A 22,901-nucleotide genomic window follows, 5' to 3' on the forward strand; every position below is an offset into this window, starting at 1 on the left:
TCTCATAGAAACTGGTGTATATCTAGGTTTTGGGACTTTGTTAGAAAGTGAACCACCTGAGATGAAATCAGAGTATACTATGAAAGGAAAGGTCTCACCCGAGTAATGAAGCTGAAGGGTTGTCATTCCACACGTGAAGTCTCTGGACACAGTCTGAAGTGAAGCATGTTGAGGTGGCAATTGTTGTGTTGGTTACGTTGTGATTGGCAGATGCAATATTATTTGGTTTTTTTTTTAATTTATTTCTTTATTGGGGAATTAATGTTTTACATTCAACAGTAAATACAATAGTTTGAACATGCATAACATTCCCCAGATTCCCATTTAACAATACAACCCCCACTATGTCATTCATCATCTTTCATGAACCTGTATTCTCCCCACCAACAGTCTTCTACTTTGGTGTAATACTCCAATTCCATTTCAGGTTCGACTTGTGTTTTCTTTTCTAATCTTGTTTTTCAACTTCGGCCTGAGAGTCAGATCATCCCATATTCATCTTTCTGTTTCTGACTTATTTCACTCAACATGATTTTTTCAAGGTCCATCCAAGATCGACTGAAAATGGTGAAGTCACCATTTTTTACAGCTGAGTAGTATTCCATTGTGTATATATACCACAACTTGCTCAGCCACTCATCTGTTGTTGGACACCTGGGTTGCTTCCAGGTTTTGGCTATTACAAATTGTGCTCCCAAGAACATATGTGTACACAGATCTTTTTGGATGGATGTGTTGGGTTCCTTAGGATATATCCCCAGGAGGGGAATTGCAGGGTCATAGGGTAGGTCCATGTCTAGCCTTCTGAGAGGTCTCCAGACTGTTCTCCACAGAGGTTAGACCAATTGACATTCCCACCAGCAGTGCAGGAGGGTTCCTTTGACCCCACACCCTCTCCAGCATTTGCTGCTGTTACCTTTTCTGATGTATGACATTCTCACAGGAGTGAAGTGATATCTCATTGTTGTCTTGATTTGCATTTCTCTGACAATCAGAGACTTGGAGCATTTTTTCATGTGTTTCTCTGCCTTTTGGATCTCTTCTGTGGTGAATATTCTGTCCATGTCCTCCCCCCATTTTTGGATGGGGTTATTTGTTGTCTTGTTGTTGAGTCTGGCAAGCTCTTTATATATGTTGGTTATTAAACTCTTATCTGATGTGTGGCATGTAAAGATCTTCTCCCATTCTGTGAGGGGTCTCTTGGTTTGGGTAGTGGTTTCTTTTGCTGTGAAGAAGCTTTTTAATTTGATGTAGTCCCATAGGTTTATACTTGCCTTAGTCTTCCTTGTAATTGGATTCTTTTCATTGAAAATATCTTTAAAATGTATGCGGAAAAGAGTTCTGCCAATATTTTCCTCTAAGTATCTGATAGTTTCTGGTCTAACATCCAAGTCCTTGATCCACTTGGAATTTACTTTTGTATTTGGTGAGATACAGTGATTCAGTTTCATTCTTCTGCATGTTTCAACCCATTGTTTCCAATACCATTTGTTGAAGAGACTCTGCTTTCCCCATGTAATAGTCTGGGCCCCTTTGTCAAAGATTAGATGTCCATACGTGTGGGGCCTCATTTCTGGGCTCTCAATTCTATTCCACTGGTCAGTGTGTCTGTTCATGTTCCAGTACCAAGCAGTTTTGATGACAATGGCCCTATAATACAGTTTGAGATCTGGGAGTGTGATGCCTCCGGTTCTGTTCTTTTTTCTCAGGATTGTTTTGGCAATTCTAGGTCTTTTCTGGTTCCAGATAAACATTTGTAGCATTTTTTCTATTCTCCTAAAAAATGTGCTTGGGATCTTGATGGGGATAGCATTAAATTTGTAGATGGCTCTGGGTAATATATTCATTTTGATGATGTTAATTCTTCCAACCCATGAACATGGAATATCTTTCCACTTCTTTGTGTCTTTTTCAATTTCTTTGAGTAGTGACTCATAATTTTCAGTATACAAGTCTTTCACTTCTTTGGTTAGGTTTACTCCTAGATATTTTATTGTTTTTGTTGCTATAGAAAAAGGAACTGATATCTGGATTTCAATTTCTTCTAACTTAGTGTTTGCATAAAGGAATACCACTGACTTTTGAATGTTAATTTTATAGCCTGACACATTACTGTATTGCCTTTTGATTTCCAAAAGCTTCTTGCTGGATTCCTTAGGTTTTTCCATGTATACTATCATGTCATCTGCAAATAAGGAGAGTTTGACTTCTTCTCTTCCAATCTGTATTCCTTTAATTCCTTGCTCCCGCCTGATTGCTATGGCAAGAACTTCCAACACTATGTTGAATAGTAATGGTGATAGTGGGCAGCCCTGTCTAGTACCTGATCTGAGGGGAAATGCTTCCAGTTTTTCACCATTGAGTATGATGTTGGCTGTAGGTTTGCTATATATAGACTCCACTATCTTCAGGAATTTTCCATCTATTCCTATTTTTTGTAGTGTTTTGATCATAAAGGGATGTTGTATTTTGTCAAAGGCTTTCTCTGCATCTATTGATATGACCATGTGGTTTTTGGTCTTGCTTTTGTTGATGTGGTGGATCACATTGATTGATTTACGTATATTAAACCAACCTTGCATGCCTGGGATAAACCCCACTTGGTCATGATGAACAATCTTTTTGATATACTGCTGTATCCGGTTGGCTAGAATTTTGTTCAATATTTTCGCATCTATGTTCATCAGAGATATTGGTCTGTAGTTTTCTTTTTTGGTTGTGTCCCTGTCTGCTTTTGGTATCAGGGTGATGTTGGCTTCATAGAAGCTGGCAGGGAGTATTCCAGTGTCTTCAATCTTCTGGAAGACTTTTAAAAGTAGAGGTATTAGTTCTTCTTTGAAAGTTTTGTAGAATTCATTTGTAAAACCATCTGGTCCAGGCCTTTTATTTTTGGGAAGATTTTTGATAACTGTTTCAATTTCATTAGCTGTGATGGGCCTGTTCATGTTATCCACTTCTTCTTTACTTAGTTTTGGAAGTTGGTAGGTATCTAGGAAATCATTAATTTCTTCCAGGTTCTCTAGCTTGGTGGCATATAGTTGTTCATAGAAGCCTCGCATGATATGTTGAATTTCTGCAGTGTCTGTTGTGATATCTCCTCTTTCATTTACTATCCGATTTATTTGGGTCTTCTCCCTTTTTTGTTTTGTGAGTCTGGCTAAAGGTTTGTCGATTTTGTTTACTCTTTCGAAGAAACCACATTTACTTTCATTGATCTTTTGTATGGTATTCCTATTTTCAATGTTATTTATTTCTGTGCTAACTTTAGTGATTTGTGTCCTTCTGGTTGCTTTAGGATTCCTTTGTTGTTCTTCTTCTAGGTCTTTAAGATGTGCAATCAGGCTGTTTATTTGTGCCTTTTTTTGTTTCCTAATGTGTGCTTGTATAGCTATGAACTTCCCTCTTAGGACTGCTTTAGCTGTGTCCCAAATATTTTGATAGCTTGTGTCTTCATTTTCATTGAACTCTCGAAACATTTTGATTTCTTCCTTGATTTCCTCTTTGACCCAGAAGTTGTTAAGAAGTGTACTGTTGAGCTTCCACATTTTGGTACTGTTACTAATCTTTTGTTGATTGTTAAGTGTTAGTTTAATTCCACTGTGGTCTGAGAAGATGCTTGGGATGATTTCAGTGCTCTTGAATTGGCTGATGCTGTCTTTGTGGCCTAACATATGGTCTATCCTTGAGAATGATCCATGTGGATTTGAGTAAAATGTGTATTCCAGTTTCTTGTGATGAATGACTCTGAAAATGTCCAATAGTTCTAGTTTATCTATCTCTTTATTTAGCTCCCTTATGTCTTTACTGATTTTCTTCCTGGATGATCTGTCAAGTTGAGATAGTGGGGTGTTGAAGTCCCCTACTATGATTGTGTTACTGTTAATATATTGCTGTAGCTCTTTCAGTAGACGTTTGATGTATTTAGATGGCTTCTCATTGGGTGCATAGATATTAATAATTCTTAAGTCCTCTTGATTGACTGATCCTCTGATCATTAAGTAGTGTCCATTCCTATCTTTTTTAATCTTATCTATTTTAAAGTCTATCATGTCAGATATGAGAATAGCTGTTCCTGCCCTTTTTTCTGGGCCATTGGCTTGTATGTTAGTTTTCCATCCTTTCACTTTAAGTCTGTGTTTGTCTTGTTGAGTTAGGTGAGTTTCCTGTAGACAACATATTGTTGGGTTGTGTTTTCTGATCCATCTTCCTACTCTGTGTCTTTTAATAGATGAATTCAGGCCATTGATATTTATTGATACCAAAGACTGAAGATATTTTAACGCCATTCTTGTAGATTTTTAGAGTGTTTTGATATATGTCCTATTTGTGGTGGTCTGGTTGTTTATAGGAGACCTTTCAGAACTTCTTTCAGGGCAGGCTTGGTGATGGTTGCTTCCTTCAACTGTTGCTTGTCTGAGAAGGTTTTGATGCTTCCATCTAGTCTGAATGACAGTCTAGCAGGATATAGTATTCTTGGCTGAAAGCCTTTCTCATTGAGCACTCGATAGATATCTTGCCATTCTCTTCTGGCCTGTAGTGTTTGTATGGAGAAGTCTGCTGCTAATCTTATGGGTTTTCCTTTGTAGGTGACTCTTTGTTTTTCTCTTGCAGCCTTGAGGATCCTTTCTTTATCCTTATTCCTTTCCATTCTAAGTATGACATGTCTTGGTGTCTTTAGGTCTGGGTTAATTCTGTTTGGGACCCTCTGGGCTTCTTGAATCTTTATGTCTTTGATGTTGTCTAGACTAGAGAAATTTTCAGCTATTATGGCCTGGAGAATGCTTTCTTCCTCCCCTTCTCTTTCTTCCTCTGGTAAGCCAATAATGCGGATATTGTTTCTTTTGAAGTCATCCCATAGGACTCTGTTGTTGTTTTCAGCATCTCTTAATCTCTTTTTGAGATCTCTTACTTCTTTTTTAGTTGTCTCTAATTCATCTTCAATCTTGCTAATTCTGTCTTCAGCCTCATAGATTCTATTTTCTCTTCCCTCTACTGCTTTCTGGAGTTCATCTATTTTGTTGCCCTACTCTGATACTGTTTTAGCTTGTTCAGCTAGTTGCCTTCTTAGCTCAGCGATTTCAGCTTTCAGCTCTCTAATAACCATGAGATAATTAGAATTTTCTTCCATATTCTCATTTGTTGTTCCTGCAGTTCTGATTACAAGTTTTTCAAATTCTTTACTCACTCCTGTGATTATTTCCTTAGCTAATGTTTGGATGTTGAACTCGTTGTTTTGTGCTTCACCCTCTGGAGGACTTTTAGCTGGACTCTTGTCCTGGTTTGAGTCTCCAATATTTTTTCTTGTTGTTTTAACCATTTTATATATTATGTTATGAGTTCCCTTTATCAGTACTTTTCAAATTATTGATCACTATTGCCTGGATTGACTTGTGTCTAAGTAATTTAATTAAAGGGTTTACCGTGGTGGAAGTTAACAGTTTTTTCAACCCCTGAGTTGGAGTTCAGTGGTGTAAAAGCCTCTTTTTTTTTCTTCCCTGTAGGCTATGGGAGCCTGAGGGCTTTTAAACTGTCAATAGGCTTCTTAGCTTAATCACTGACTCCTGACCAAGAGATAAAGCAGGGTGTGGCAGAGATAATCCAGTGGTTATGCAAAGAGACTTTCACAACCCCTCAGCTATGCCACGGAGGTATAGGTCTTCTCCTGAGTTTCCCGGTTAGATCTCTGTCCCCTGGTGTCCCTCCCTGTCGCTGCTCCAGATTCTGAGGGTAGTAGCAATGGAGACTCAGAGTTGCACTTGGTGAGTCTCTGGGGAGTCCTTTCCTCCCTTCAACTGTCCCCTTGTTGGTGGAGCAGACTGGAGGTGGTGTCTCCACTGATAAACTGTTGAACTGTTAGCAGTCACTTAATCTCTCCTTAGGCCCCTCTCTCCTCTCTGTCACCAGCCACGTGTGTTTGTACTCACGGGTGATTTACTGGGTTCCTGTGGTCATTCTAGTCCTGTCTTGTTTCGGTCCGGGTGGTCTCCTTTGGTATTCCTAGTTGATCCGGGAGAGGAGAGGAGAGGAGAGAAAGCGATCTGCTGCTCGTCGATGCAATATTATTTGATATGGATTGGGAGAGGCATACGGGAAAGTGGGCCCTATCCAAGGGTTCCAGGACTGGGGGAAATATATATTCTCTATAGTGGAGATGTGAGGTTCCTGCTGTCTTAGGGTTCAAAAAGACAATAGTTAATGTTATCATCACATTATTTGGTAATTGGGTTAACTTTGAAAAGTCCTTTTGTTAGGGTTTGCTGTACAGTACCCAGTATCTTGTATATAGCTGTGCTATTGGATGCTTCTGATCTACTTGGTCTAGGCTTTTGAGAGAGTCCGCATATCAAATACACAGCCTATATATTAAAAAGATTCAGTTTGTGTTTTGAAAAACTTTGAGACATACAATTGATTTTCTCCCTCTCATATTAATTAACTAGTGATTGATATGTCTACATTTTGCTAGGAGTGTACATAAACACCATTCCCACCACCAAAAGACTGTGACTCATCCCTCCCACCCACTCCCACCCCCCACTGGCCCAGGAAGCTGCATGTCTACCCCCCACCACAGGGTTTTTACTTTGGTGCCCTACTTACAATTTGATCAGGTCCTGCTTTTAGTTTCCCTTTCAGGTCTTCTTAGTCAACTTCTGTTGATGAGTGGGATCATCCCATACTCATCTTTATCTTTCTGACTTAGCTCACTTAACATAATTCCTTCTAGCTCTGTCCAAGATGGGTCAGAGAAGGTGGGTTCATTGTTCTTGATAGCTGCATAGGTAATTAAACATTTTCAATTGACATTAAGACTTATTCTGTAAACAGCTAACAATGCTGTAAACATTGTTGATTAAATAGCCTAGAAGCATTCTGTAATACATTGTCATTGCTGCTTATTTATTTATTCCCTTTTGTTTTCCTTGTTGTTTTATTGTTGTAGTTATTATTGTTGTTGTTATTGCTGTTGTTGTTGTTGTTGGATAGGACAGAGAGAAATGGAGTGAGGAGGGGAAGACAGAGGGGGGAGAGAAAGATAAGATACCTGCAGACCTGCTTCACCGCCTGTGAAGCGACTCCCCTGCAGGTGGGGAGCTGGGAGCTCCAACTGGGATCCTTACACCGGTCCTTGCGCTTTGCACCACCTGTGCTTAACCCACTGCACTACCACTGGACTCCCGACTTTGCTGTTTTTAAGTAATGTGATAGAATTTTGAAATATAATCACCCATGGCAAAATGTGGTCTTTTTGCTCAGTATCTACCATTGCTGTTTCTTATTCTCTATATTGTAGACATTAAGAGATTTACATAACCCCCTAAAATCTTTGTAAAGTCAGAATGTAAATTAAAAATTTGGAGGGCATGGTCTGTGAGATGGCTCAGTGGATAAAGCACTGAACTCTCAAACATGAGGTCCTGAGTTCAAGCCCCAGCTGCACATGTACCAGGGTGATATCTGGTTCTTTCTCTGTCCTCCTACCTTTCTCATTAATAAACAAAATCATATATATGATTAAACAAAATCATATATATATGATTATATATATGATAAACAAAATCATATATATATATATATATATATATATAGAGAGAGAGAGAGAGAGAGTGAGACGGGTAGATAGCATAATAGTTATGCAAAAATACTCTCATGCCTGAGTCTCCAAAGTCCCAGGTTCCAGTACCACCATAAGCCAGAACTGAGCAGTGCTCTGGTAAAAAAAAAAAAAAAAAAAAAAGAAAAAATACAAATTCATTCTTCTGTTATAAATGGCATACTTTGGTGTTTATGATGAAAGTTTAATGTTATATGAATATGAATAAGTATAAGTCATGGAATTTAAGAATAAAATAATAAAATATGCTCTGTGTGCATAAATTGATAGTAATTTAAGGGAATATACCCCAGTGATTTGAATAATTGAACCAATTAGCTCTTTGGCAGTCTTCTTCCCAGGGTCATTTAGGTGTTTAAAGGATCTAGAGTGTTGTGGAGTTATTATTGAATTAGAAAAAACAGAGGCAGTATCTCTGGCGAACGTACCTGCTCCTAATTTAGCTTTGCAGAATGCAGGATTACCTATACTTGCAGTTGACACAACTAATTGGGAGTTTAATGAGATCAAGGTGGCTTTCCACATCGAGTTTTTAAACTGAAATAGTATTTATTGTGATGTTCTGAAAATGGCCTTTTTCTGGAGCAATAGGGGAAGAAAAACGTTCATTAAAATTATTAAGGCAATGTCAGTGACTGCTTTTTCCAAAGACAGTCAGAGAAAGACAATATGTAGAAGTAGTCTGCAGGAGGCCGGGCGGTAGCGCAGCAGGTTAAGCGCACAAGGCAAGCCCAAGGACCCGGCATAAGGATCCCGGTTAGAGCCCCCCCCCTTCAAAAGCGGTGAAGCAGCTGTGTAGGTGTCTTTCTCTCCCCCTCTGTGTCTTCCCCTCTTCTCTCAATTTCTCTCTGTCCTATCCAACAACAGCTATAACAACAAGGGCAACAAAAAATGGGGGGGAAATGGTCTCCAGGAGCAGTGGATTTATAGTGCTGGCACCAAGCTCCAGTGATAACCCTGGAGGCAAAGAAAAAAGAAATAGTCTGCAATTTTAATGATCAGGCTTTTAAAATTTGTTATTTGATGGAACTATACTCTTGTGACATCAAAAATCCTGTAAACCAGCATTGGAATTGGAATTAATTATAAAGAAAGTAAATTTTATTATATGAGCACCAAAAAAGAATTTATTATTTATGAGAAATAAAGACATATAACAGTAAAGTAAGAATAGGGGATACTGGCTTTGAAGCAAATTTATTTCCTGTCTTTTTTTTTTTCTCTCTGTCACAGAAATTAGAATTAAAGCACTCAAGCTGAGATTTGAGTTACTGGGATACATGGATATTTTTGTTGGTATTTCTTAGGAAATATAGCTGGTGTTTCTTAGGAATTATCTGGGAAACCCTCACATAGTTTGCTGTTACAGATGCATAATGCGATGTTTATGAGGACCTGTCTCCCCTACAGAGCAATGGCAAGCCTTTCTTTGGTTTGATTTCTCTGGTTTCAAATTCAAAAGGAACCTCATAAATCTGGGGCTTAAGTAAGACTTAAAAGGAAAAGTCAGAGTAGAAAGGTTCAAGAGGATTTGGAGACCCTGAGGTGTTAAAAGATAGCATTTCTGCTACCCCTTCTCCATTTCCAGAATATAAACAACTTAAAAAAATAAGGGAAGGCACTTAAGAAATATCAATCTGATTATGTGCAATGATTTTCTTACAAGTCTTAATGTATCAGTGAAATAGGTTTCATTTATGTCATCTTGTGGAACCAGACCACATCCATGACCAAGAAAACCAGGTAGATGTTTGTGAAACAATCCTGAGAGATTTTCTGTGTTTGAATATGTCCTTTCACCTAGCCTACTTTCTAGTAAAACTTAATTATTTTTCAGTAAATTATTGGTATAGTTAGTATTGGTTGACTTTTAATATACCCATGCTACCTATAGCACTATTTTCAGTTTTAAGTAATGACTACTTTGGGTCATATGTGATTTACTTTTTTTTTCTTCAGTTGGTTTATTTACTTATTTTCATAGTAGGTTATAAAATTGTAGGATTACAGGGTACAGTTCCAAACAACACCTACCACCAAAATTTTGTGTACCCCCTTCTTTCTCCCATAAATAACCACCATAGTTTTTACAAGTCTTAGAAATGCTTTGCCTACTTCTGTTTTCTTGTTTGTTTTGCTTTTCCTTGCAAGTTCATGTGTATCAGTTCTCTAGATTCATCATCCAGTAGTAGTCTTTCATCTCTATCTCTCTCTTTTTAAGATTTTATTTATTTATTCGTGAAGATAGAAGGACAGAGAGAGAAAGAACCAGATATCACTCCGGTACATGTACTTCTTCTTCTAGCGTTTGCCGGTACATGTACTGCCAGGGATTGAATTCAGGACCTCATGCTTGAGAATCCAATGCTTTATCCGCTGCGCCACCTCCCAGACCACTTTAATCTCTATTTATTTTGCTAAGCATAGTAATCTCCATCAAATTCCATCCATTTTTTTCCCCCAAAGGACACAATATCGTCTTTTTTGATTGCTGAGTAGTATCCCACAACTTCTTTCAGCCAGTCGTCTTGTCAGTGGGCAGTTAGGCTGCTTCCACTCTTTGGCAAGAGTGACACACAGAAGGTATGAGAAAACTGCCCATGTTTCTATTTAATTTGTTTCCTTAATCCTCTTAAAATGTTAGCCTTTGCATATATTATGACATAGATGATATGTTCATAATTCTGATAACCTAATAGAACATATGTATGCTAATATAATGGTATATCCTGCTAGTAATGTAATGGCACCAAAGTTAAGAAATCAGAAGTGTAAAGATCAGGAACACGGGAGTCGGGCAGTAGTGCAGCAGGTTAAGCGCACATGGCGCAAGGACCGGCTCAAGGATCCCGGTTGGAGCCCCTGGCTCCCCACCTGCAGGGGAGCCGCTTCACAGGTGGTGAAGCAGGTCTGCTGGTGTCTGTCTTTCTCTCCCCATCTCTGTCTTCCCCTCCTCTCTCCATCCATATCTCTCTGTCCTATCCAACAGTGATGACATCAATAACAACAGCAATAACTACAACAATGAAAACAACAAGGGCAACAAAAAAGAAATAAATATGTTTTTTAAAAAAGATCAGGAACATTAGGTTAAAGATTCTGTAGATTTGATTCTTACCTCTAATAGTAGCTGTGTAATCTTAGACAAATTACATAATCTCCCTATGCTGGGGGCTGATTGGTGGTGCACCTGGTTGAATGCATATGTTATAAAGCACAGGGACCCTGGTTTGAGCCCCTGTGGTGAAACAGCACTGCAGGTGTCTCTCTTTCTTTCTACCTTTCTATCTCCCCTACCCTCTTGATAGCTGGCTGTCTCTATTCAATAAATAAAGAAAAATTTTTAAATTTAAAAAAGATACTTAAAAAAAGCATAATCTCCCTATGTCTCAGTGTCCTCATATATAGAATTGTAGCAGTCCTTTAGTACCTATCTTATAGGGCCACTCAAAAAGTAAACTAAATGTTGGCTATACAGTGCTTAGTACACAGTATACACTAAGTGTAAAATAATTTTATGACTGAAAAGTGTGATGTGGAAAACTTTGGCATAATAGGCTTAAACTCAAGTTTATGTTATTTTTGCTAACTCCCCTCTAACACCTTAGAGGACAGGAGAGCTATTTCACCAGGAAGTGTGCCTGCATTGTCCTGTACATGACCCAGGTTGGAGTCCCAGCACCACAAAGGACAAATATATAGATTTAAAAAAAAAGCACTAGAGTTATACTCTGGGTTGAGGAGTTTCAATTACCATGTTATTGGGACACATCTTTTCATATTTTAAAGAATACAAACCATCAAATCACTTTTCTTTTTTTTCATTTTTATTTTTGAGAGAGATGTGGAGAGAGAGAGAGAGAGAGAAACACGAGAGCACTGCTCAGCTCTGGCTTATGGTGGTGCAGGGGATTGAACCTGGGACTTAGGAGCCTCAGGCATGAGAGTCTGTTTTCATAACCATTATGCTACCTCCCCCCCCCATAAAATCATTTTCCTAGAACTAGTAAACTAGCACTTGGTGGCCTGAGTTGTATGTAGGGTTCAATTTAGTTCCATTTTTAAAATATTCACTCAATACAGAAAAATGAGTATCTAAATATATATTCTAGGAAACTAGTGACACTAGGGCTGTTTTTGTTTTTCAGTCTTTGTGGTTTGTAGGTTTTCAAAGTTATTGCAAAACTTATCCCCTTGGGAAGAGTTTTAATAAAGAGATAAAATAAAGTAATTTATAATAAATTTATTTTATTATTATTATTTTTTTTTTTTAAATAGCCACCAGATTTATTGCTGGGGCTTGGTGCCAGCACTACGAATTCACTTCACCCAGTGACCATTTTTTCCCCTTTTAAAATTTTATTTTATTAGGACAGAAAGAAATTAAAGGAGGGAGATAGAGAGGGAGAGAGAAAGAGAGACACCTGCAGACCTGCATCACTGCTCTTGAAGCTTGCCCCTGCAGATGGGGAGTGGGGGCTGGAACCTAAGTCCTTGCTCCTGGTAACACGTGCTCAACTGGACGTGCCCCCGCTCACCCCCAAAACCACTTCTCCTTACCAAAAAAATATTGTTCATTAAATGTTTGAGGATAGATATACACGTATACATAATGAGTAAAATTAATTTATAATAGTGGAATCCTGAAAAATTATAAAATAAATGATATACTGATAAACACAAATTTTAAAAAATCAGTGAGAAAGGAAGCTCTTATTTTTAGGAACATTATAGTTTTAGCTTACTGGAATTTGGTTCTTTCATAATGGAGCAGGGATTTTTTTTTCTCCTTCTTGAACTTTAAAGAAGGTCAAATAAATGTTTAAAAGTCTAGTTTGTTTTGTGTTGTCTTTAGTTTAGACTGTGTTGACCCAATGCTCAAGTCACTTCACTCAGAAAAAAACTCAGGAGGGAGACACAGCTGTACAAGGTAAACAGAGAGAATATAAAAATGCTGTGTGTGGGAAGTTGGGCGGTCACGCAGCAGGTTAAGCGCACGTGGCATGAAGTGCAAGGACTGGCTCAAGGATCCTGGTTCGAGCCCCTGGTTCCCCAACTGCAGGGGAGTCGCTTCACAGGCAGTGAAGCAGGTCTGCAGATGTCTGTCGTTCTTTCCCCCTCTGTCTTCCCCTCCTCTCTCCATTTCTCTATGTCCTATCCAACAACGACAACATTAGTAACAACAACAATAATAACTACAACAATAAAGGGCAACAAAAGGGAATAAATAAATATTTTTCTTAAAAATGCTGCGTGTGTTGGGGGTGGGGGTGCTGGTAAAAGTTAGTACTTAGATTTAGATTCCGAGTAAGGTATTTTTACCAATTGGTCGAGAGTATATTACCACATCATATCCAATTAAATTCAAATTTTAAGTAAACAGTTTTAATTAGATATACCAATACATGGGACATACTTACAGTAAAAATTGCCTTAAGAAAACATGAAATTCAGAGTTACCAGGATAGAGTACATTTTTATTTGCTGCACCTGACTGCCCTATTTTAGGCAAAGGTGCGTGGTTATTTCTAGTTGCCAGATCCATCCACTCGCTTGCCCTACTCAGTGTCCCAGCTGGAGGTTGATGCCTCTGTTCTTTATTTCCCATGTTCATTTACTAGTGGCTTCTTGTTGAATTCAGCCTTTTGGAAGGACTATGAGGAGAACAGACAGTCAGAGGAGAGAAAGGCTATGCCTTTTCCATGGTTTGATGAAGCCTGTCTGGTAGTATTTCTCCAGAACTACAGTTTACACCAGCAGGGTCTCTGCTGTGGCTTCAGCTCTATTGGGACTCTGGTCACACTTTGTCCTCCCCTCATTCCTTCAGCTTTGTGAGTAGCAGCAACAGTGCCCCTTTGTGTATCTCAGCACCCCTTATAGGTTCCTTATCTCTACCTATATCTGTAAATAGTCCATTATAATCTTATTTGAACCATCTGAATTACTTTTTTTGTCATTGCCTCAGTTTTACCACATCAGGGCAACTTCTCAGATATATATGGAGAGAGAGAGAGAGAGAGAGAGAGAGAGAGAGAGAGAGAGAAGGAGAGGGAGGGAGGGAGAGAGAGACAGAGAGAGACAGGAAGATAACAGCACTCAAGCTTCCCCTAGTGCAGTAGGGCTTGAACCTGGGCCATGTATACGGCAAAACAGTCAAAATAGCTCCCTAGGTGAGCTATCACACTAGCCCTCTGAATTTTACTTCCTTTCTGGATTATTATTTTAATCTTTATTTATATATTATTGGATAGAGACAGAGAGAAATTGAGAGGGGAGGGAGTGGTAAAGAGGGAAAGAGACAGAGAGACACCTGCTGCCCTGCTTCACCATTCACTAAGCTTTCCCCCTGCAGGTGGGGATCAGGGGTTTGAACCTGGGTCCTTGGACACTGTAATTTGTGTGCTTAACCAGGTGCACCACTGCCTGCTCCACCCTTTCTGGATTTTGATTATAGTAAGTCCTTAGTAAATCAAATCTTTTTTTTTCTTTTTAATTTAAGTCTCATTTATTGGCTTGTAACATAATATCTCTCACATAGACTCTTTGCAAATAAATTATACATGTCCATATCACAGTGAGGGAAGAGCTCTAACATTTGAATTGCTATTTAGCACACTATGTTAATACCTATTTTCAGCTTTGCTGTGGCTAATCAATGCCTATTGAATCAAATCTGGCATAGACAACAGCTATAAGCTGGTAAAATAGTAATATAACCCTTGTGAAGGAATTGCCTGACAACGCAAAGGAGCAGACACTGGAGGAGAGAGAAACAGATAAAGGGAACATCACTAGAGAATCAGTCTGTCTCCTGCACATTCTCTCTTTCTCTCTCTCTCTCTCTCTCTCTCTCTCTCTCTGACTTTTGGAATGAGGGAAGAGCCTACTCTGTACAGACCTGGAGGCTAAAACTGTAGAAAGCCTGCAGTCTTGCTGCCAGAAGCAGCAGAGGTTGTGTTATTAGAGCAGCTAGAGCCAATAGAAATAGAGGGAAACCCAAGAAATGAAAAGTGTCCGAAAGTGGGACCCTCAAGTCCTATGGATGAATTCTTCCCAAATTTATGGCCAATTCCCAAATTACACACAAACGAGCCAACTAAAAATAAACACAGTACTGAAATTGAAGCTACTACCTATTACTGAGCAGAGAATTTGGAGTTTGAGTACAGTCTAGCATCTATTAAAGAACTTCTAGGGAGTCCAGCAGTAGCACAGTGGGTTAAGCACATGTGGCGCAAAGCCCAAGGACCGACCTAAGGATCCCGGTTCGAGCCCCCGGCTCCCCACCTGCAGGGGAGTCACTTCACAGGCGGTGAAGCAGGTCTGCAGGTGTCTGTCTTTCTCTCCCCCTCTTTGTCTTCCCCTCCTTTCTCCATTTCTCTCTGTCCTATCCAACAACAATGACATCAATAATAACAACAATAATAACGACAAAACAAGGGCAACAAAAAGGAATAAATAAAGAATGTCTTAGAGAACTATAACAGAATCTAGAGTCCTTACAACACATCTTTCACAATGTCCAAAAATACAACCCAGAATTACATTATGAGGAAAGAAGAAACACAGACAGTTTGAAAGACATAAAAATAATGATCAGCACCTTGACCTCCAAGAAAACATAAAAGTTAAAAATAGCAGACATGATAACTATGCTCAAGGATCTGAAGAAAATTTTTGTTTCTCAGGCTGGAGGTATGGATCCACCTGTCAATGCCCATGTCCAGCGGAGAAGCAATTACAGAAGCTTGACCTCCCACCTTCTATATACCCACAGAGATCTTTGGTCCATAGTTTCAGAGGGATAAAGAATAGGGAAGCATCCAATGGAGGGGATAGGATATGGCACTCTGATAGGGGGGACTGTATGGAATTAAACCTCTTTTGTCCCACAATCTTGTCAATCATTATTAAATAACTAATAAAAATTAAAAAAAAGAAGTGGGAAGAGTAAGACAGCTTCAGTCTGGTGGTAGTGCACTTGATTGAGCACACATATTAAGAGAAAAAATTGTTTCTTTTAAAAAAATTTTTTTTGCCTCTAGGGTTATTGCTGGGGCTCGGTGCCTGCACCATGAATCCACTGCTCCTGGAAGCTATTTTTACCCCTTTTGTTGCCCTGATTGTTTTATTGTTGTTGTAGTTATTAATACTGTTTTTATTGCTGTCGTTGTTCTTGGATAGGACAGAGAGAGGAGGGGAAGGCAGAGGGGGGAGAGAAAAACAGACACCTGCAGACCTGCTTCACCATCTGTGAAGCGACTCCCCTTTGGGTGGAAATCCTGGGGCTCGAACTGGGATCCTTACGCTGGTCCTTGCATTGTTTCTTTTTTTTTTTTTAAGTTTCTTTATTGGGGGATGAATAGTTTACAGTAGACAATAAAATGCAATAGTTTATACATGCATAACACTTCCCAGTTTTCCACATAACAATACACTCCCCACAAGATCCTCCCGTCATCCTGTTCCAGGACCCCACCCCCCACCCCCAAGTCTTTTACTCTGGTGCAATAAAAAATTTTGTTTCTAATGAATGAAAAGATAAAAACTGTAAAAAGGAAAATATAAGCTATAAAGAATTAAAATTCTCAGGAACAAAGTAAAAGTTATAAGCAAACAGAACTACATCAGACTAAAAACCCTTTACAAGGCAAAAGAAACAAATGACAAAATGAAAAGGCTACCAACAGAACAGGAGAGAGAATCTGCGAATCATTCACCTGGTAAGGAGTTAAGATTCAAAGCACACAGAAGAACTCACACATCTTAAGAGCAAAACAAACAAAAACTCCAATTTTAAAATGGGCAAAGAGTCTTTATGGACATTTTTCCAAGGGAGATATTCAGATAGTCACCAGGTATGTGAAAAGCACATTTCACCAGGGAAGTGCAAATCAAAACCACAATGAAACATAGCTCACTCCTGTTAGAATGGTTATCACCGGAGAGAAGGAGAGGGAAAGAGAGATAACATGAAGGTGATGATGAGCAGGAATGAAACCACTGTTCACTGCTGCTGGGATTAGAAATTGTGATGATAGAAAACAGCATATAAGTTCTTATAAAATTTAAAAAACTATCACATGATTCAATAATTCCATTTCTGGATATATTAGCCAAAGGGGGAAAAAAGTCATATCAAATAGCTATTTGTGCCCCCCCCCCCCACTTCATTGCAGCATTATTATTACATTTTTTCTTTCTCTCTCTCTCTCTTTTTTTTTTTTTTATCAGAGTAAAGACTTGGAAACAACACAAATGTCCATCAGTGGATGAATGGATAAAGAAAGTCACATACCTCCTCACCTACTTCCCATTACAGTTCTCTCACTCACTCCAAAGCTAACCTCATCAAAGCAAGGACTGCAAAAGTTGAATAAGGGCAAGAGACTGGCATACTTTAACGATGACTCTTTAGTCACTATCAGGCCACTCCATCAGCTGGGGCCCTATTCGGGGAGTACTGAGATTCTCAGACATGATGGGCCTAGACCTCAAATAAATCCCTCTCTCCATTGTTACCAGTCATTACTATCAGGGACAAAACAACAGACCCCTTTGTGGGCCCCCATAGGACCTTGCCCTCAACTTGGATCAACAATGGTAGAGAATCTCCCATCCTCCAAAGGGAGGATGGACAACATATTGTATGATACACCTGAGGAAGATGGGTCCTGATATTGGGGCAGCTTGGAACGTTCCTACTTATGACCACAGAATGTGAGCTCAGATTTACAGGGATGCAGCCGCCAGCTATAGACCAATTTCTCTCCTCTCCGTGTGTTACAAACTCCTTGAGAGGCTGCTTCTGTCACGTATTTCTCCTCTTACAGAGAAATTCCTATCACCCACCCAAGCTGGTTTCCGCCCAGGAAGATCTACCTGCGAACAAGTCCTGGCCCTCTCAACTTACATTGAAAATGGATTCCAGAAGAATTTTAAGACGGGTGCTGTCTTTGTTGATCTCACAGCAGCCTATGACACGGTCTGGCACCGAGGTCTCCTACTCAAGATCTCAAGATGCCTGCCTCCATGGGTGGCCAACACTATATCGTTTCTTCTCCAAAACAGAAGATTCCGGGTGCATCTGGGTGACAAGTCTAGCAGATGGAGACTTGTCTCAAGTGGCCTCCCCCAGGGCTCTGTTCTGGCTCCTACACTATTTAATATTTACATCAATGACCTTCCAGAAACTTCTTCAAGGAAGTTCATCTACGCTGATGACATCTGCTGTGCAACTCAGGCATCCAAGTTTGACATCCTTGAGGAAACACTCACGAAAGACATGTCTCTGATATCTGATTACTGTAAAAAATGGCGACTAATCCCTAGCACTGCAAAAACGGTATCATCTGTTTTCCATCTACACCATGCCTCGGCCTTGCGTGAGCTTAATGTGCAGCTTGACAATACAAGAATCCGGCATGAAGCCCAGCCAGTCTATCTTGGTGTTATTCTTGATCGCACCCTGTCATTTCACGAACATCTCATAAAAACTGCAGCAAAGGTGGGCGCAAGGAATAACATCATTGCAAGACTGGCCAGCTCCTCATGGGGCACGAGTGCTTCCACACTACAATGATCATCTCTGGCATTATGCTATTCCACTGCAGAATACTGTGCCCCAGTATGGTTCTGTAGCCTCCATGTCCACTTGGTCGATTCCAAATTATATTCCTCCATGAGGATAATTTCTGGAACCATCTGTTCCACCCCGGTTCCATGGCTGCCAGTTCTTAGCAACATCGCCCCGCCAGATATTCGTCGGGATGCGGCATCATCTAAGTTCATTTCCCACGTCTACGCTCGACCGGACCTGCCAATATACGCGGATATCTTCGCCCACCCTGTCCAATGCTTGACGTCTCGTCACCCAATCTGGTCCCCTATGCCTACACTGAACTTCTCTGTTCCAGACTCTTGGAAACAGAGTTGGCAGTCAGCTGAGGTAAAGAACAAACACCTCATCACAGACCCCTGCAAGCGTCAACCCGGCTTTGACCTAGCACGTTATGATTGGGCCCTCCTCAATCGCTATGGAACAGGCCATGGCTGGTGCACCGCTATGTTCCATCGCTGGGGAGCCAGAGACGACCCGAACTGCCCCTGCGGCTACAGACAGACTATGTCAACGACTGCCACCTCTCCAGATTCAAAGGAGGTCTCGAAACTTTACATCAGGCTCAACCTGACGCTGTTGACTGGCTACGGAAGAAGGGCAAACACTAGAAGAAGAAGAAGAGGTCACATAGGCTCCTAAGCTGAGTATGGCCCTAGATCACATCAAATCGATGGAGTTTACAGTCAACAATATTTATACCCCTTTCCCATATTAGGGAGCTACTCTCTTCCCTGATCCAGCTTTCTGGTCCTTCTGCCAGCCATGACATCATCTCCCCAGACAGTAACTTGGATCCACCTGCATATCAGATTTCAGGCTCAGGCAAAAAACAAAACAAAACAAAACAAAACAAAAAAACCAAACACTAGTATAGCTACAGGAATATAACTAAAATATGCCTTTGGAATATAGCTAAAATATGCCTACTAGCTACCTACAAAATGGAGGACCCCAACCCCAACTCTTCATCTGCACTATTCCAGCCTTTAGGTCCATGATTGGTCAACAATTTGTTTGGCTTTGTATGTTAACTCTCGTCAACCACCACGTTCCAGATGCTAGCATGATGCCAACCAGACTTTCCTGGACAGACAACCCACCAATGTGTCCTGGAGCTCTGCTTCCCCAGAGCCCTTCCCCACTAGGGAAAGAGAGAGACAGGCTGGGAGTATGGATCGACTTGCCAACACCCACATTCCGTGGGGAAGCAATTACAGAAGCCAGACCTTCAATCTTCTGTATCCCACAATGACTTTGGATCCATACTCGCAGAGGGTTAAAGAATAGGAAAGCTATCAGGGGAGGGGAGGGAATACAGAGTTCTGGTGGTGGGAACTGTGTGAAGTTGTACCCATCTTATCCTATGGTTTAGTCAATGTTTCCTTTTTATAAATAATTTTTTTTTTAAAAAGTCACACACATATATGAATATTATTCAACTATGAGAAAAGAAATCCTGTGATTTGCAGCAACATGGATGGACCCTGAGGGTATCATGCTAAATAAAATAAGTCAGACAGTAGAAAATATTTTATGGGCTCAATTAAATGTAAAATATAAAAAATAAATTGTTTTGAGCTGAGTGGTGGTGCAGTGTGTTAAGTGCATATGGCACAAAGCACAAGGACCGGTGTTAGGTTCCTGGTAAGAGCCCGTGGCTCCCCACCTCAGGGAGCTTGCTTCACAGGTAGTGAAGCAGGTCTGCAGGTGTCTCTCTTTCTCTCCCCTCTTTGTCTTCCCTTCCTCTCTAGATTCCTCTCTGTCCTATCCAACAACAATAACAATAACAACGACAGCAATAACAACGACGACGATAAACAACAAGGGCAACAAAAGGGGAAAAATAAAATATAAAGTTTCTTTAAAAAAATAAAAAGAAAGAATAGGGAGGCGGGTGGTAGCGCAGCGGGCTAAGCGCACACCGGTGTAAGGATTCCGGTTTGAGCCCCCGGAATCGCTTCGCCAGCGGTGAAGCAGGTCTGCAGGTGTCTATCTTTCTCTCCCCCTCTTTGTCTTCCCCTCCTCTCTCCATTTCTCTCTGTCCTATCCAACAAAGACATCAATAACAACAATAATAATAACTACAACAATAAAACAACAAGGGCAACAAAAGGGAATACATAAGTATTTTTAAAAGAATAATTTAAATACATAAATAATTATTAATAATTATTGATAATTATTAATAAATAATTGAAGTGCTTGAAGTCCTGGGTTTGAATCTCAGCACCACCATGGAAACCATGCACAAGGACCCAGGTTCAAGCTCCCAGTTTCACCTTTGAGGGAAGCTTCTTGAGTGATGAAGCAGTGATGCAGGTCTCTCTCTTTTCATCTGTCTCCCCTTTTCTCAACTTCTTTCTGTCCAATAAAATTGAAAAATAATAAATATTAAAAAAATAAATATACAGTTTTGTATGTTAATCGTATTTCAATAAAATTGACAGAAAACAGCTTTTCAGACTAATATACTTATCTGAAATAAAAATACCTACAGAATGTGACTAGCATAGAGTAAATATGATAAAAGGAATTGATGAACTCAGAGGTAGTCAATGGAAATATTACAATTGGAGAAACAGAAAGACAAGATTGGGAGGGGTATGAACAGTGGCAAGGGCCTGGTGAACAAATCAAGAGGTCTGCTATTGTGTAGTTGGAATCCCACCAGGAAGGACTTCTCATTTGTTTTTAGGGATGGACTTGTTCTATTCACCAACTGATGAATTTTTTTTGTTGTTCCTGGTGTTTGGCAATTATGAGTAAAGCTGTTTTAAACATTCCCAAAGAGATACTTAAGCAAACCCATCTTCATTTCTTTCACGCTAGGGGTGGAGTTTCTGGGGAGATATTTGAAGTGTATGATTTATGCTTTGACTACTGATTGATTCTAGGAAGTGTGTGCAAACAGAATGGCAGGGGGCCTATCTACTCTCCCAGAGTCTATTGAGATGAGGAATACACAAGTGCTTACTATAGGTGACATAAACTTTCTTATCAGTCACTTATTACTGCTAACAATAAACAAGCTTTCCCCAAATATAAGCGATTGAAGTTGAAGCAATTATTTGCTTACAGTTTAGCATATGTCAGGCTTCAGGACTGCAGGCTTGGAGGCTGTGTGCTGGAGACCTAAGCTGCCTTCCCTCCACCTGGAGTCTGGCTAAGCCTCTCTCCTCAGCAGAGCAATTGGTCTAATTGACAGAATGACTCAGACACCCCAAAAGGTGAAGAAAGAAGCCGCAAGACCTCATCAGTAGAGACCAGAAGTCAGAGTATCACCTTGGCCACATTTCCCTGGGACCATCTCTACTTCAGAAGGAAAAGAAGTAAACATTTCTTCCTGGCAGGTGAGGGAAAGACATTGAAGAAGGACAATGAGAGGAGCACAGATTGTCAAACATTGCCTGTAAGGATGATCTGACTTAGCCTTGTGTTTGTGCTAAGCATTTATTCACTATTTCTGCTTGACAGGGTGTTGGAATCTCTCTCAGAAGAGAAAGAGAAGTATGCAGTGAGCTTATAGAAGACAGAATAATTAATTGCCAGAATAAAACCTATTCACACAGACCAGGCAAGTAAAGCTGAATAGCACTTAAAAGGATTGGGGATTTCAAAGAGCCTGTATTTTTATTCGCTAAAGCTGGTAACTCTATTTTAGGCAAATGTGCTGGTTATTTATAATTTGCCAGATCTAGCCACCCTACACTGCCCTACTCTGTGTCCCTCTAGAATTTGACTTCTGTGATCTCTATTTTCTAGATTCCCATACTAGTTTCTTAATTGAGTTTCTTTTTCCTTCCTTCTTTTCTCCTTCTCCTCCTCCTCCCTCTTCCTCTCCCTCTCCCCCTCCCCCTCCTCCCCCTCCTCCTCCTTCTTCTTCCTCTTTTGCCTTCAGGGTTATCACTAGGGCTCAATACCAGCACTATGAATCCACTGCTGCTGGTGGCCATTTTTTCCCATTTCACTGGATAGGACAGAAAAATTGAGAGAGGAGGGGGAGAGATAGGGAGAGAGAAAGATAGACACCTGCAGCTCTGTTTCACTGCTTGTGAAGCATCCCTCCCCCCTGCAGGTGGGGAGCTGGGAGCTTGAACTTGAATCCTTGTACTTTGTATTATATGTGTTTAACTGGGTGCACCACCACCCAGTCCCCTCTTATTGAGTTTCTTATTGAGTTCAGTTAGTGAGAGGGACTAGAATAAAATGGTGCATGAGGAAAAAAAAAAAGGCAAAGTAACACAGTATCCAGCCCCAGAGAATACAAAGGCAGTTTTAAAAAAGTAACAGTCAATTAAGAGTTTTCTCATTCCTTTCATACCATTTTCCCCTTCCTTTCCCCACTTTGAATCTGGATGTAAAAGAAAATTAGAAGACAAAGTTTAATAAACTAAGGGACAATGATCAGGAACAGAAAGGAAGATTGTACTCACTTCCAACTTGTGTGTGTCCAGTTTTGAGACTTCTTGGGAGAGGTGGGGGGATTTGATTGTTAAGACAGTGTTATGCTGGCGGGAATAGCATAATGGCTATGCAAAAGGCATGAGGTTCTGAGGTTGGTCCAGGTCTAGTCCCCAGTACCACCATAAGCCAGAGTTGAGCAGTGGTTTGGAGTCTCTCTTTCCTATTCTTTCTTACTGAAAAAATAATAAAAGTTAAAAAAAC

Source organism: Erinaceus europaeus, chromosome 7, assembly GCF_950295315.1.
Source record: "Erinaceus europaeus chromosome 7, mEriEur2.1, whole genome shotgun sequence".
NCBI lineage: Eukaryota > Metazoa > Chordata > Mammalia > Eulipotyphla > Erinaceidae > Erinaceus > Erinaceus europaeus.